This window comes from Perna viridis, chromosome 14, assembly GCF_037379345.1.
Source record: "Perna viridis isolate PV_CMFRI_1.1 ecotype Kerala chromosome 14, ASM3737934v1, whole genome shotgun sequence".
NCBI lineage: Eukaryota > Metazoa > Mollusca > Bivalvia > Mytilida > Mytilidae > Perna > Perna viridis.
This window is the reverse complement of record NC_142458.1, coordinates 7,497,078-7,511,401: the sequence shown is the minus strand read 5'-3', so window position 1 is coordinate 7,511,401 and position 14,324 is coordinate 7,497,078. Positions and strand designations below refer to the sequence as shown.

Genomic DNA, 14,324 nt, shown 5'->3' with positions numbered 1-14,324 from the left:
AAGTACGATTGTGTCTGATATTAAAAGTTAGCCTTTATTTGGGTTTTGAATGATGAAAGATCTGAAACAAATGTAAAATAATGTAAGGTTCTAAGTTTATCAGGTACATAAGCAGACAGTCAGCTGTATTTTTGCAGCTTTTCTACAAAAAAGTTCATTTTTGAAACCTTAAAGTGTATGCAGAACTCTAAAATTAGGTGTTTTTGAGACATCACAAGGTTACACGTAGTGACTTACATTAGATGCATGAATATCAATGGAATGAATATATTAGGTTTTTTTCAAATTACTTCTATTATTTACTAGCAAATACAAAAGATTCGGACCAATAAAACACATATCTGTGATTTTATAGATCCTAAGACAAGGCTGTGAAAAACCCTGATTTTGCCATATTTCATTGACTGGGTTCATAAAAATTACACTAAATTGTCAGATTTCTGCCTAAACCTTGTTCATAAAGTATGTTTTTTGTTAATTTGATGTTCCTAGTGTATAGTTAGAGGAGAAAGACTCAAAGCTGTACAATATTTTCCCCACTGGTCTATATTTCATACCTAGCACCTTAGCAAAAGTGCAGTTTCAATGGAAAATCTCATAGAAACCATATTTTTTATTTTAATTTCAGAAAATAGAGAATAAAGGGGCAAAATCTTATTATTTCATGTAGATTTACTGAATTCTTGAAAACAAACACCAAATTACCCCCAGCAAATACTAGCAAATACAATTTCTGATACCCAGGCAACCCCCTTATTAGGCACGAGACCGCAATTAATTTTCAAGTGCATTTCAATATACACATTTGAGCAGATTAAAAACGTTCAACCAGCGCAAACTGAATAAAACTTCTCTGGCCTAAAGATATGTACAAACAGAATTTTATATATAAATTGTAGAAAATTTTACCGTCATTTTCTGAAATTAATACATATAATTCGGAGATGGGGTAAACATGACAAATGAACTGAGTTATAAGTCCTAAATTTTAACCTTCTTCCACTGAACCAAATCACAACTTTTAGTCAGAATTGATTAATGAAAAAAAATCCCATGTAATTTTAACCTATTTTCTACCAATTAGAGGCAAAACTTAAGCAAATAAGTTTCCAGTAAAAATATGAAAAAATGTGGAAGGTACCTACTACCAAAGTTGGAACTATATTCGTATACAATGAAAACCAAGGGGAATTAATTGTGTTCTCGTACCAGCAAGAGTGATAAGGAACACAAAAATACATAAACAAGTTTATTTCTAAATGAACTATAGGTAATAAGTGATACACAATTTGAGGTAATTAACAATACGAAAACATCAATAAAATTGTAACAGAAAACAGTTCAAACTTCTATGAAGATTATTCTGCAACGTAAACGTCCATAAGAAAACAATTATAAACCTCAAGCATCTTATTTTCTCAGTATATATAGTTCTTATAAGAGCTATAACCATTAATGTAGTATCGCAAGAGAATGGAGTCACTCTTCATTTCTCACCCATAAAAATGTCATTATTTTATAAACTCAGTTTAATTTTCATTTCCTACCACAGTGGACTGTTAACGTTTCGTGTCAAAATCTATCTCTTTCTCTGATTTTTTTATTCGAGCGTACATATCTAGTTCGATGATAAATACAAGCCGAAAAGGCAAAGTGATCACAAATTATATGACCTAAGTTGCTTTTAATCAGATAATAAATAAGTTATTCTTCTGTTGGTCAACTGTGGTAGGAGGAATGAACCAGCAACAAGATTTCAACCATCCGTTTATAACAATCATCATGATTTTCTATCACAATTTTAGGTGTAATTCTTTTCTCCTTTATTATCACCGGAAAACAACACAAGATGTAGTACCGCCCAACTTACGTAGCATAAACAAATTTACAACAGCTAAACACTTTCGTAGGGAATAAACCATCCGACCCATTTCAGAAATGCATATTCTATCATTATAAATAAACGACCCCTATCTGTGACCAAATCTTAACATAAGGGAACGTTCGTATTAGAATAATTGTACAAAACATAACTAACAGTAAGATGTACTTGATCAAATTAGAAACCAGACATTCCACTCTTTAAACAATTAGATTTGTTTGAACTTTTAACGCAGGCGCACAGCAAGTGTTCTAGTATGTCTCTCATATGCCATTGGTCGAGACATCACCTACACTCACAGGACGATAAATGCATTTCTGAAATTGGTCTACAAACCAACTACACACATCTGTTGTGTAAAGATGTATTTCTTAAGACTAGGTGATAACACGCATATTTGAAAGTAACTCCTTCGATATAATTGTTTTCCAAGATTAAATGCATGGTAAAAACACAAATGAACCTGGTTTTTGTCACATGACAAGTAAAAAATGAAATTATACAATTCAAGTACGTTCTGCACATAGAATGTCACTAATTGAAATTGACTTCACATCTAATGTCATTGACTGAAAAAATGAAATGTCAATGATTCGTTTATATCAATGACTTAGTCATTGATTGTCATTGACTGATCATGAATGACAGGTGGTATTATTCAACGATCAATTAATCGATTTTTAATTAACAATGACTTGTAATGGAACTGCTGATGACTATTAAACATATTTGAATAACAACGACCTTTAATTTTCAATTATTGTGTAATTAAATGAGCAGAATTTTAATCCGAAGTTGATATATTCTGTTTTTCATAGAACTATATTCAATATTTTAAAGTTTTGGAAAACTTGAATTCCTGATGCAAGCATTATATTGAAAATATATGTAAATATGAACCGTTTCTTATACAATTATCATCATCATATTTAAATAAAGATCAAGAACACAAAATACGCAAGAAATATTACTACCAAATATCTATCTAAACGGCAAAAATAACGAAAACACAAGTTTTCAAGAACTGTAAGAGGTACATTACATCAATTTTATAAACGGGAAAAAGTTCCAAGAGCAAAATATTCAGAACAAGACAGAAAGTGAAACAAAATATTTCTGTTAATATCTGAACACTGTTTCTGGATGGAAATAACTACATTAAGTAGCAGTCTATGTACGAATCATGCAAACTTTTAGTTAAAAATCATTCGAGAAAGATCACATAATAGGTTAGATTAAGGCATTTCATTGATGGAATGGACAAAGAATTTCAATAATAAGCCTTTAGTAAAATGAATTAGCTGAGAAAGTTATGATAGAATATTTTGGCAGAATCAGAATTACCTGCCTTAAAAAGAATATGCAAGTTGATTGGATTGAGTTACTCTTGCCACTAGAATATAGATTAAATTGATTGTACTACTGGAGAATTTCAATACTCTGAAGTATTTTATAAAACTTTAAAATAAAATGTGATCATTCGTTAAATAAATCGCCCCTGCATGATTCTTAGGATGATAGTGTAGACGGTAAAATTCAACAGAATAAATGAAAATATATAAGTAGATTACTAGAACAAGAGGGCTATCAAAATACATGACAAATATTCGGAAAAGAAATTGTAAGAACATTGATAGTTGGAACATGATAGACAAAATAAACATAAAAATATATAGAACAATGCAATTTTCTAAAATATCGTTTTTGATAATTAAAATACATGTAGTCAATTATTACATAAAATAGCATTCATGGCATGAAATAACTAAATTCAACGATTCATATGAAGTTAGTACAAAGAGAACATAAAGTTTGTTTAAAACAGTTTAACTCTGTATGCTCAATATAACAATATTGTTAAATAAACGGACATTTTTTAAGGAGGTAGTCGTAGGCTATGGAGCATAACTCTAACAAACCATTGGTACATTTATGTAAATTCATTCTGTTTTAAATGAATGCTTGACAGATATTAACTAAGTTGAATATCCTTCAAACGTATCTCTGATTTCAAGAGTTATGCCCTGTAGACTAAGTCAACCTCCCTGAGAAAACAAATTTAATTAAGAAGATTAAACAAAATGCAACTAAAACAAACTATACAAAATTATTTGAGGTCTTTCTGATTATTAGGTAGATACATGTATACAAGTAAATATTAGAGAATAGCCATGATTGCATAAGATTTATAATAAACCAATGTTAGGCACTAAGAATATGTTATGAGGTAGAGTCATGGATATAAGTAGCAATTCTTTGAACACAGATAAATAATTTAATCTAAGATGTAACACATTTTCTGATTGGATGAAAAAAATTGTTTATCATCTCCTTATAGATATTATTTTGCCATGTGACAGTGACGTCATCAATTTCTGATGTCCCAAGTCTTGTGATTGGATAAAAAATGTTCATTATTTGAAAGATATAAATTTGGTAAGGGACAAATGCGTTTTCAACCTTGTTTAATGATATACTTATTTGATTGTTATACCAAATTATTTTGTCACAATTTTGTTATAAACTTTCAGAATATGTTACTAGTAATTTTTTTTCCTTTTTTACAAATCTTAAAAAAAGAAAGCTAAATTGTAACGAAATATTTCTATGTAAATTAAATGACTTATTTATCAATATTGAAAGAATTGCAAAGTAAATCACATTTTATTTTTCTAATGAGGCCAATGTGGTAGAAAATACGAAAATAAAACTTTATAGAAAAAGGATAAATATCTATTTATAGGTGATCAGATAAAAATGTATCCACGTGACTGAGGTAGTTAAACAAAAAAAGCATAAACATTGAAACCTGTCTAAACAGAACCCATTTTGGATTGTAGAATAGGGTATGCAAGTCTCGTCACTTGACTCTGTGATTTCACAAAAATGGGTCCAAGTCTACCATTCATAGGAATGGAAATTTGTCATTTACAGGGCTTTGATTCAAGTATTTAAAGCCAAAAATCACTCTCTTGAAAAACTAATGATAAAAGTGATAAAAAAAATCAATCTAAATACTTCAAATGTTAAGAACAATTAACTGAAGATTTTGCCTTGTAATGCAGCGGTCCGAGATCCCGGAAGTAAACAACGAAATAAAGATTGGTCTTCGGATTTCAATACGTTCTACTGGGAAATTTCGGTATGGAAAACGACACCAGAACGAGACTTACAAACCTATTGGTTTGGTTAAGACAGGTGTTTGGTTCAACCAGGTTAAACTATCGTATAACTGATTTGATTTGAAAGACCTAAATTAAGTGTCTGGTTCAGACAGGTTTTTGTTTTACTAAGGGTTCGGTTTATACAGATTTCCCTGTATTTTTTAAAAGAATATACTGATTTTCTACGAGGCTACAGGTACTACACTGACATACATTAAATTACAAGTTTTACAGTCCCTGAACTGATCCGCGTAACGATTTGACCGATCGATGACCGATGACCAGTGACTGATCTGATCGCAGTTTTGTTATGTAAAATGATGTTAGATCTGTTTGAAATAAAAAAATGTAAAATAAAAATATGAACTGATGTTTAAATCTATTACAATATGTAAATATATGTAACATTGACAAAAAAAACAATAAAAACCGTAAAATACAATGACTGCTCTGTGGTCACGTGATGCGATCACCGGTTTAACGGATCGGTTTGACGGATCGATGACTGACCGGAAACTGATCGGTGACCGATGACCGATCGCAATTTTTGCACGGATCTGTTCAGGTACTGTAGTTATAAGTAGTTTTAGAATAAATCAGCTATTTCAAAAAACATTTCTGAGGAAACTAAAGAATTAAAACGAACGAAATAAGCCCATTAGTAGTTGTTATTTAAGGCATCATTGGCCTTCCATAGAATTAGTAATGTATAGCAGGAAATTATTCCAGGAAATTCTAATCATATACAGTAAAATTTTGATAAACATTTTTGACAAAGTCCAATTAATATGGTCTAAATATGGCTCTTTTTTAATAAAGTTTAATTGGTATAATAAAGTGAGGTGCTCACTAAACAAAATATTATTTATATTATTATATATTCATTTTTAGCAATTGTTTATGTATTTTTTAATAAATGTAGGTGGACAGGTCCCCATTTCGACCACTATTCATATCTTAAGACAAAAAATGCTAAACAAAACACAATTTAAAACTGTAGCATTTTCATAATTTTCAAATAATAATAATAATTTTATAATTAAAACAAAAATGCTATAATTTCCTGCTATACAATAGAGTTAAAATATACTACAAAATCACAACCATGTATAAAAGCACTTAATAAACTTGTAGTTAAAACATGTATATAACATTATACAAAAACATCAAAAAGGTATAATACATTTGCATAATATCATTGTAAATCATGTTTTATATACAAGAGGTTGTATACAAAAATAAGACTTTGAGAATATTACACAATAATTAGAAATAAGATCACTAAAATTTCCAGTAAAACTATGAAACATTTATAATTCCTCAATACTTAAGTATCTGTCTTTGTAAGAATCATGCAAATTCTGCAAAATGTGATACACCTCAGAAAAAGGCTACATATTTTTATTTTTGTGATTAGGTTGTTTTATGGGTCTATATCATGAAATGTGTATATATTCATTCCAATCTGTCTGCTCTTAGGAGATAATCGACATTGAAAATCTAATAGATTCTATTGTATTTGAGTGTCATTTACAGAGTTATCTACCTTAATTTTGAAATCTACAGTGCATTCTATATAATTTTCATAACTACCTTAATTTTGAAATCTACAGTGCATTCTATATAACTTTCATCTCATAAGAGCACAGGTTATATGAAAAACCAAATATAAATTTCTGTTCACTATAACAATTTAAACAATATATCAAAAATAAAAATATGTAGGCTTTTCACCCATGCATCACATTTTGCATGATCCTTAGCTGGAGTAATACTTAAAACCTGTTTCATATTTAAGTTATTATTTATTTCTAATTTTTTTTTTTCAAATAAGATGAAAGTTAATACAGGAAAGAGGTATTTTATGAAATATTTACAAGCAAATAAATGCAACTTCTTATTTATAAATGCAACTTCCTTGGTTGACAATTAATCAAAAATAATATTTACAAAGAAACACATACTCATTGAAAAAAAAAGTAGTCTTCATAGTCTGTTAAAAGTAATATACTGACAATAGTGTATTATTTCTATCAATTGATATATGACATAATCTACTTAAATGTCTTCTGTAACATTCTTTTATACGTGGGTAAGTATTTTAACATTATTGAATCAAGTTCTATATGTGCACATGAAAAAAAAACAGATCATCAATGTACGGCGATTTGAAATGAACTGATGCCACTTTTAATACAAACCTAATACAAATACAAAGTTTATTTTACCATGTGATAAGCAAAATCTAACCGGTGATCGTCTGTGACAATGAGGTAGCATACATATATTATTCAGTACATATCTACCAAGACAGGGATTTTTAAGTAGCTATCTTTGTAAGAATCATGCAAAATCTGAAAAAAAGGCTACATATTTTTATTTTTGTAATTAAGTTGTTTTATGGGTCTATACTATGAAGTGTGTAATTATTCATCCAAATCTGCCTGCTCTTAGGAGATAATCGACATTGAAAATACAGTAGATTCTATAGTATTTGAGCGCCATTTACAGAGTTATATCCCTTAAATTTTTAAATCTCGATGCATTCAATATAATTTTTATCTCCTAAGAACAAGGGTTATATGAAAAACCACATGTTTATTTCTATTTACTATGACATTTCAAACAAATTATCAAAAATAAAAATATGTAGGCTTTTTACCCATGAATCACATTTTGCATGATCCTTAGCTGGAGTGCTACTTAATAACTCAGAAGTCTACCTAAGTTTGGTTTTGAATTTGCTATCAGGTCAATTCAAATTGCCATAAATGTTTATTCCCTAATCAATCCATAGATGTAGTTCTGGCCGCCAAAATACAACAACAACAATCGACAAACAACAAACAAAAATAGCACTATCATAATGTAACAATGAAGCAGAACGTGTTCGTGTTAATAGCATATCAAAGGTCAAAGGGCAACTAATAATTTAACACAGGCTTAGCCAAACAGGTTATTATGAATGTTAAAAAATTGATGAAAACATTTTTCCATCTCAACCAATCGGATTCTCTTTGTTATACTTTATCTTGTATATAATAGCCATGTCATAACACTAAAAAGAGAGCGTTTAACAAGTAAACTTGACTGAGCTATAGTGCTTTAAAGAGTAATTCCTCCTCCTATTTAAAATACATCTTGTATCAACCTTTTACATGTTACCAATTAAGTAGTTATTTTAATTGAAAAAGTTTAACCTGAAAAACACCATTGTAATTTGAAGTACTAGTACATGACAAAAAAACCCCAAAAATTGAAAACAAAATATGAGCATTGCAGTCAAAGTTTTTCTACAGAGGAAATTTCAATAAACAACAGAAATACTATACAGAAACATTTGAGGTAGATAGTGAAATATAAGGCGCCTTGGTGTATTTGTTTTTAAACTTTCACACACAAACTTCCAATATGTACTTTCTTGCTCTTCCATACTTAACCAATCAAATATTTCCATCTAAACAAATTTTGAAATGTGTCCTCAAATCTAAAATTTGAAGCAATCTGATTGAGCTAAACTTGAACTCTGTAAGAATTTAAAGAATGTATCAATTCAGATTTATTTACAAGATCCAATTGAAATTCACTTTTTAAGTGAGGGAACCTTAAAATAAAAGAGTTAACAGTAATCCTCTTGTTAAATGCTTCCCAAACTTACTCTTCTGGAGTCATGTTCGCAAATCAATACCATTTACTCTTTTATCACAAAGATATAATTATCACATATTTAGCATTTGTAATTATCGTTTTAATTTTTTCAAAACAGAAAACATGCTGGGGAAATAATACATTCTGAATGAAGAAACATTTCTACAAATTTGTAGCATTCAGAATTTAAAAAAGATACATTATTATTGGCATTAGAAAAGGCTAATAAGGATTAAAAAAAAAAAAAAAAAAATCTTAAAAATGAAAGTCAGTTATGTTAAAAAGATGTATTGACATTACTTAGTAATTCAAATTATTCAAAGAGAACTTATAAGTATTTTAAAAAAAGATAAATGTAAACAAGATGTCAGAACAAATGCATTTCTTCACAAAATATTTCTTGAAACAAGTGAATGTTTAAACACGTGTAATACACAGGCATTGAAAAGTACACTTGTTGATATCAATTTAAAATATTGTTACTAATTTTCGTAATTACTACAGCAAGAAAAACAACATTTAACACCAAGTAAATGACAACTTGCACACATTCACTTAAAGCACAATTGACATGAACCATTCATGTTCAACTTCAGAGATTTTAGAAAAACAGTTATCCATCTGCTGTAAACACTTAGCGAATCACCCTTTCTACAGTTTTTTTTGTGATAGTACAATGTTTTAGCTCTTCAACATAATAATTTGAATTCAAGCAGTATTATTATTCTTATCATTTGGAGACTTTAGCTTTACAATAACGTGAAGATACATGAACTGAGAAAGTCTTTAAAGCACGTTCTCGATCCTTATGTAAAGATACCATTATGAAAAACAACGGCATCAGAGGTTGTTCCAAACCCATTAATAAGTATATCGACCAATTACAAAATAAAGTTTGGGTGGGATGATTTTTAACCTGTTTATAAACTAATTTAAAAGATTATGAAATATGTGACGATAATATATTTCTACGAAGCACATCAACCAAAGCAAGCCAGTAACAATTATTATTTACACCAAAATAAGAAAAGTTTATGTACAAAATATTTGAGGTAGATAACATTGTTGCCATAGTAACTACTCATGCGGCAACACCTCCTGAGAGAATTTGTTCTCAATGAACATAAATGGCAATGAAATGTAGAACAGTATCATTCCGATTTCCATGGACATTTCCTTTATACTTTTCTTTTGTGTAATGAGAAGTTGCGGAGTTGTTCAAATTGAAAGAAAAACAACTGGAACTTCTCGAGTATTTCCTCTAAACCTTTCCTTTTATGTAACAGGAAAGGCAGTTCCGATTGGAACAGAATTGAATTTTTTTTTGTTTAAACAAAACACATCAACTTTCTTTGATTTTGAAAACCAGCAATACGATTTCATGACACTGTCCAATTGTTCCATGAACACTTCACATTACACTGAATGAATAAATAACCATTAGGTTAAATTCAATTTCAAAACGGATAACATAAGAGACACAAAAAAGTAACTTTTAGAAACTTTTTCCTCTTTGAAAAATTTGCATTACGTGTTTTTTTTCATTGTTGAAGTAGTATTTCCATATTCAAACAATTTTACATCAAAATCTATTTTTGAATACACTTAACTTTTAGGTTTATTTCAAGATGGTTGTTCCACATTTCATTGCTATTAAAACAATGACAGGAAATAATAATAATATACCCAGTTTCTGGTCCTGAGATAAAAATTTTGGATGAAAACCAAAATAAATAAAATATAACAAATAATATTTCCTGAATAATGTCTTTGAGGTTTTTGTTGAGAAAAATGAGGTTGAAAACAAGATTCTTTCTTAGCATGAACATTGACCTTATCTTGGTGCAGACACTGTCAACAATAGTGCACAGAACTCTTATTAGTAACAACAATAAACTGTTACAGTCTGTCCAGCACTGTTTCAACAGCTTCAAACAATCGAACAACTGTTTCAACTTCTTCAGATTATTATACTTCTATTGTTACACCCGTAGTACTGATGACAAAAATAAACTGTGAACATAATTTCGATCCTTTGTGTATAAAAAGGGTGCAAATTCACACCCTTGTTTTATATAAAGAGGTAAATTAGGTATAATGAAAATAGAGGTATAATATTCACTGAGAGTACATCATAATAAACAAAATGTTAAATATTCAATGACAATTAACATTATCCACAAAAGTCAAGTGCAGTCATAGGGTTTGATTAGATAGAGTTATCTCCCTTCGGTTTTGTTTTGTTTTTCTATGAGTGATTCACGGTTTTAAGCGACAACACTGAATAAAAGTTATGAATTACTACATTATGCTATGTAAAATGATACAGATTAAGCAGATGATTAGTTAAGCATTAGATGAGTGGAAAAGAAAGTATCTAATTTTGTTATCTGATATACAAATCATGGTCATATAAAAAATAAAATACAGTTTCACTTAAAAACCATGCAGAGGCTAGTAAGTCCCTTTTTAAAGTTTAATAATATTTTTTTTTACTTTTTTGCATGACTCTAAGATGAAATTTTACTTAAAAAACATAATTAGGATTAATAAAATATGTGAAAAAAACTGTAAAGGTAACTCTCGTAAACTATTTCCATTAGAATATAATATGTCCTATTCAATTCAGTTTACAATCAAGTTGTTATTTAGAAATGGTTTAAAGATGTTTAAATATTATACATATTTATACACAACAGAGTAATTGATCAATATATCATAATCACTAAGAATAATTTTCTTTGTACCAAAATGTTAATATTCTTTATTTTTCAAACATATTTTATAGCATTTTACTACTGTTTGAAATATCCAACACCTTTTGTAATTTTTCTTTAAAATATTTGAAAAACCAACTTATTTCAAACCACAACAATATTGTAACAAAAACCACCGGGGAAAAATGAAAAATAAAATGATGTAGTACACTTCTAAAACATTAAATGAATAATGGTAAGAAAAGAAAATACAAATTAATATCTGGCCAGAGCAAAATATCTTGATATCATTTTTCAATCAAAAATGCTAAACTTTGGGATTCATTTGTCACTTTTCTACTTTTTGAATTTTTAGACAATACCATAAAGAGCCAATCTGCTCTAAAAAAATAAATCAACTACCTGCCATTAAGTTATACACTTTACTTACTCAATTTTTTTATTCATATTTGATGCAATACTTCACTTATGCATTGGCCAGACTTTTCTATTTGCACTTATCACTGAACACAAAGGGTTACTGAAAAAAACATCTACCTTTTTAAGCCTGGTAAGGCCCATATGTATTCCAAATTAGTGATAACTTGTATATGGCACTCAGAAATATTCGATTAAGAAATTAAAAAGAAAAATTTACAAAATACAAAAATGAATTTTTACTTCATTGTACAACATGAAATATAGTGCGAGCAAATAAAATATGTCCTAAAAATCAGTTTTTTATTTTCTTTTTCAATATAAAAATACAAATTAAGAAATTTGTGTAAATATGGCACATTTCCATAAAGTACAAAAAATGATAAATGAAATGTGATATTGAAGGTAAGTTATTTCAAATTAAATTCTAAAATCACACAACCAAATATCTAAAAATAAAAACATAAAAGGTCAGGCTAGAAATTTTTCATGACACCAGTGTGTGATTATTTTTATTTGAAATAGCTTAGCAAACCCTGTGCAATGGTCATAATGGAATGAAAATGTTGTAGAACTCTTTGACAATTTTACTTCTTCTAGAAGAAAAAAAAACTTATCATATACATAAACAACTACCCTTTCAAAGAGTTTCTTGTAATGAGTGATAGAAAGGCAGCACAAACAAAGCACTACAGATGCACCAATTAAACCTTAGATGTGGAATGATGTTGAATAAAAAATGAAAGAGATATAAATCATATAAATGTTATTTAAATGGTCACTGTTATAAAACCTTGGGAAAAAATTAATATCATTGTTATATTAAAGTTATCATTATTAAGACTTCATTTTTGTACATTAGAGAAATTATTGTCAATTTCAATTTAAAGAATTATCAAAGTATATCCCTAGAATTTCAATACAGATACTGTAATTGTAATGTAATTACTATATACATGTATATGTAAGAGCCAGGCAGATGGTGTTAAACTTGAAGACCTGATGAATTTTTGATTGTTGAAATGCATTTAATACCCCTTAAAATCATAGAATTGAGAAAAGGCATAGAGAGGCACTTTTGACTGGTTAGAAGATAAATTTAAAATTACGGCAATTATAACAGTGCATTGCAATCAAATTTGTTTTATGAAAAAGTCGATCATTGCCATCCTAAGTTTGTACTATAAAAAATATAGCAATTATTTCAGATATGCATTGAATGCATTCTAGCAAAATGAAGTTTTTCTGTATTTTTACACATACTTTATGTCATGCATGATTTTTACATATGGGTGTACTTGTCAATTTTTTTCAACAGGACTTGAATCAAAGAAATTTGCAAATTGAATAAATAGGCAAATATCTTAACAAAAAAGGGATGGACAAAGAAATCCCTAACTTCCCATCTGTTTTGATCACTAGTTGTTTATGAATAAGCTCAAATCTCATATTTATTCGTAATATTGAATGTTGTTATAGTTATTTCTATCATTATAAACCTCATCCCAAGTTTTATATAAATTATGTCCACCCCTACAATATATGAAAACTATGTTCAGCCCTAATTATTAATGCTTTGGGAAATTATTCACCAGCAGAAAATTTGAGACAATTGGTGAGAAATCACCGGATGATTAATATTTTTCATTGAAAACATATAAACAAAATATGGCACGTTTTTTTTTTGCTTAGCACTTAGATCTCATTTGGAAGTTCTAATATGAAAAAAACAATTACTACAAAATATGAAAAACGATAAGTATTGGTGAGATAAAGGATGAATAATATATATATATTAAAAAGTGTTGAAAGTGGGGGAATGAAAGCAGTGTGTGAAATGGAGCATGAAATGTGAATTGAAATCACCGGTCAAACATAAAATATGTACTATTAAAATGATAAGATATTGATTACAAACAAAGAATAAACAAGTCCAAATTGTTTGCTGGGGAAAAAATGTAAATATCATCTTAGAAATTGAGACATGAAAAAAGCCTAAAATATATCAATTTTTTGACAACTTTTTATGCATTATTTCAAAAATGCAATGTTATATAAATTGATTAATGTTTACCAGAATCTTAAGGTCTGTATATTCGTGTAACATTTATAACAATGTGCTAATGAAATTTACAGTCTCTAAAATATAATTCTCTCCTTAACTAAACAACATTTCAAAATGACAAACTATTACAAGTAGAAGCTCTGATTAGCAAAAACAACAATGAAATGATTGAGTTGTCTCTCTTTGACTGGCAAAAAAAAGCTCCTGTTAGTGTTGTCTTTCTTTGGCCAGTATAAGCTGAATTGTCAAACCCTTCTGCGGATGAAGATGTATTGCACCAGATTTTCTGATTATCATTGACATTTTGCACCTGAAAAAAAAAAAGAAGAAAAATGCAAGGCAGAAAATCTATTATTCAAATGATATTGGCAAATCAATTTTATATCAACATGTATTAGGTAATCACATTTCTCAGAAATATGATGAGTTTT

The 14,324-nt window shown here is 28.7% G+C and overlaps 1 protein-coding gene across 3 annotated transcripts in view; it reads right to left on the bottom strand.

Moving 5' to 3' along the window:
* Positions 1-1,236: 1,236 nt before the first annotated feature.
* Positions 1,237-14,324, bottom strand: part of LOC148597983 (uncharacterized) — a 55,324-nt gene continuing 42,236 nt past the window's right edge. For 2 of the 3 annotated variants that reach the window (XM_088560012.1, XM_088560013.1), the window contains exon 5: positions 1,237-14,203. The gene's annotated coding sequence lies outside the window, so the exon portion shown is untranslated. The remainder of the gene's footprint in view (positions 14,204-14,324) is intronic. The other variant, XR_015918305.1, reaches the window with a different exon arrangement.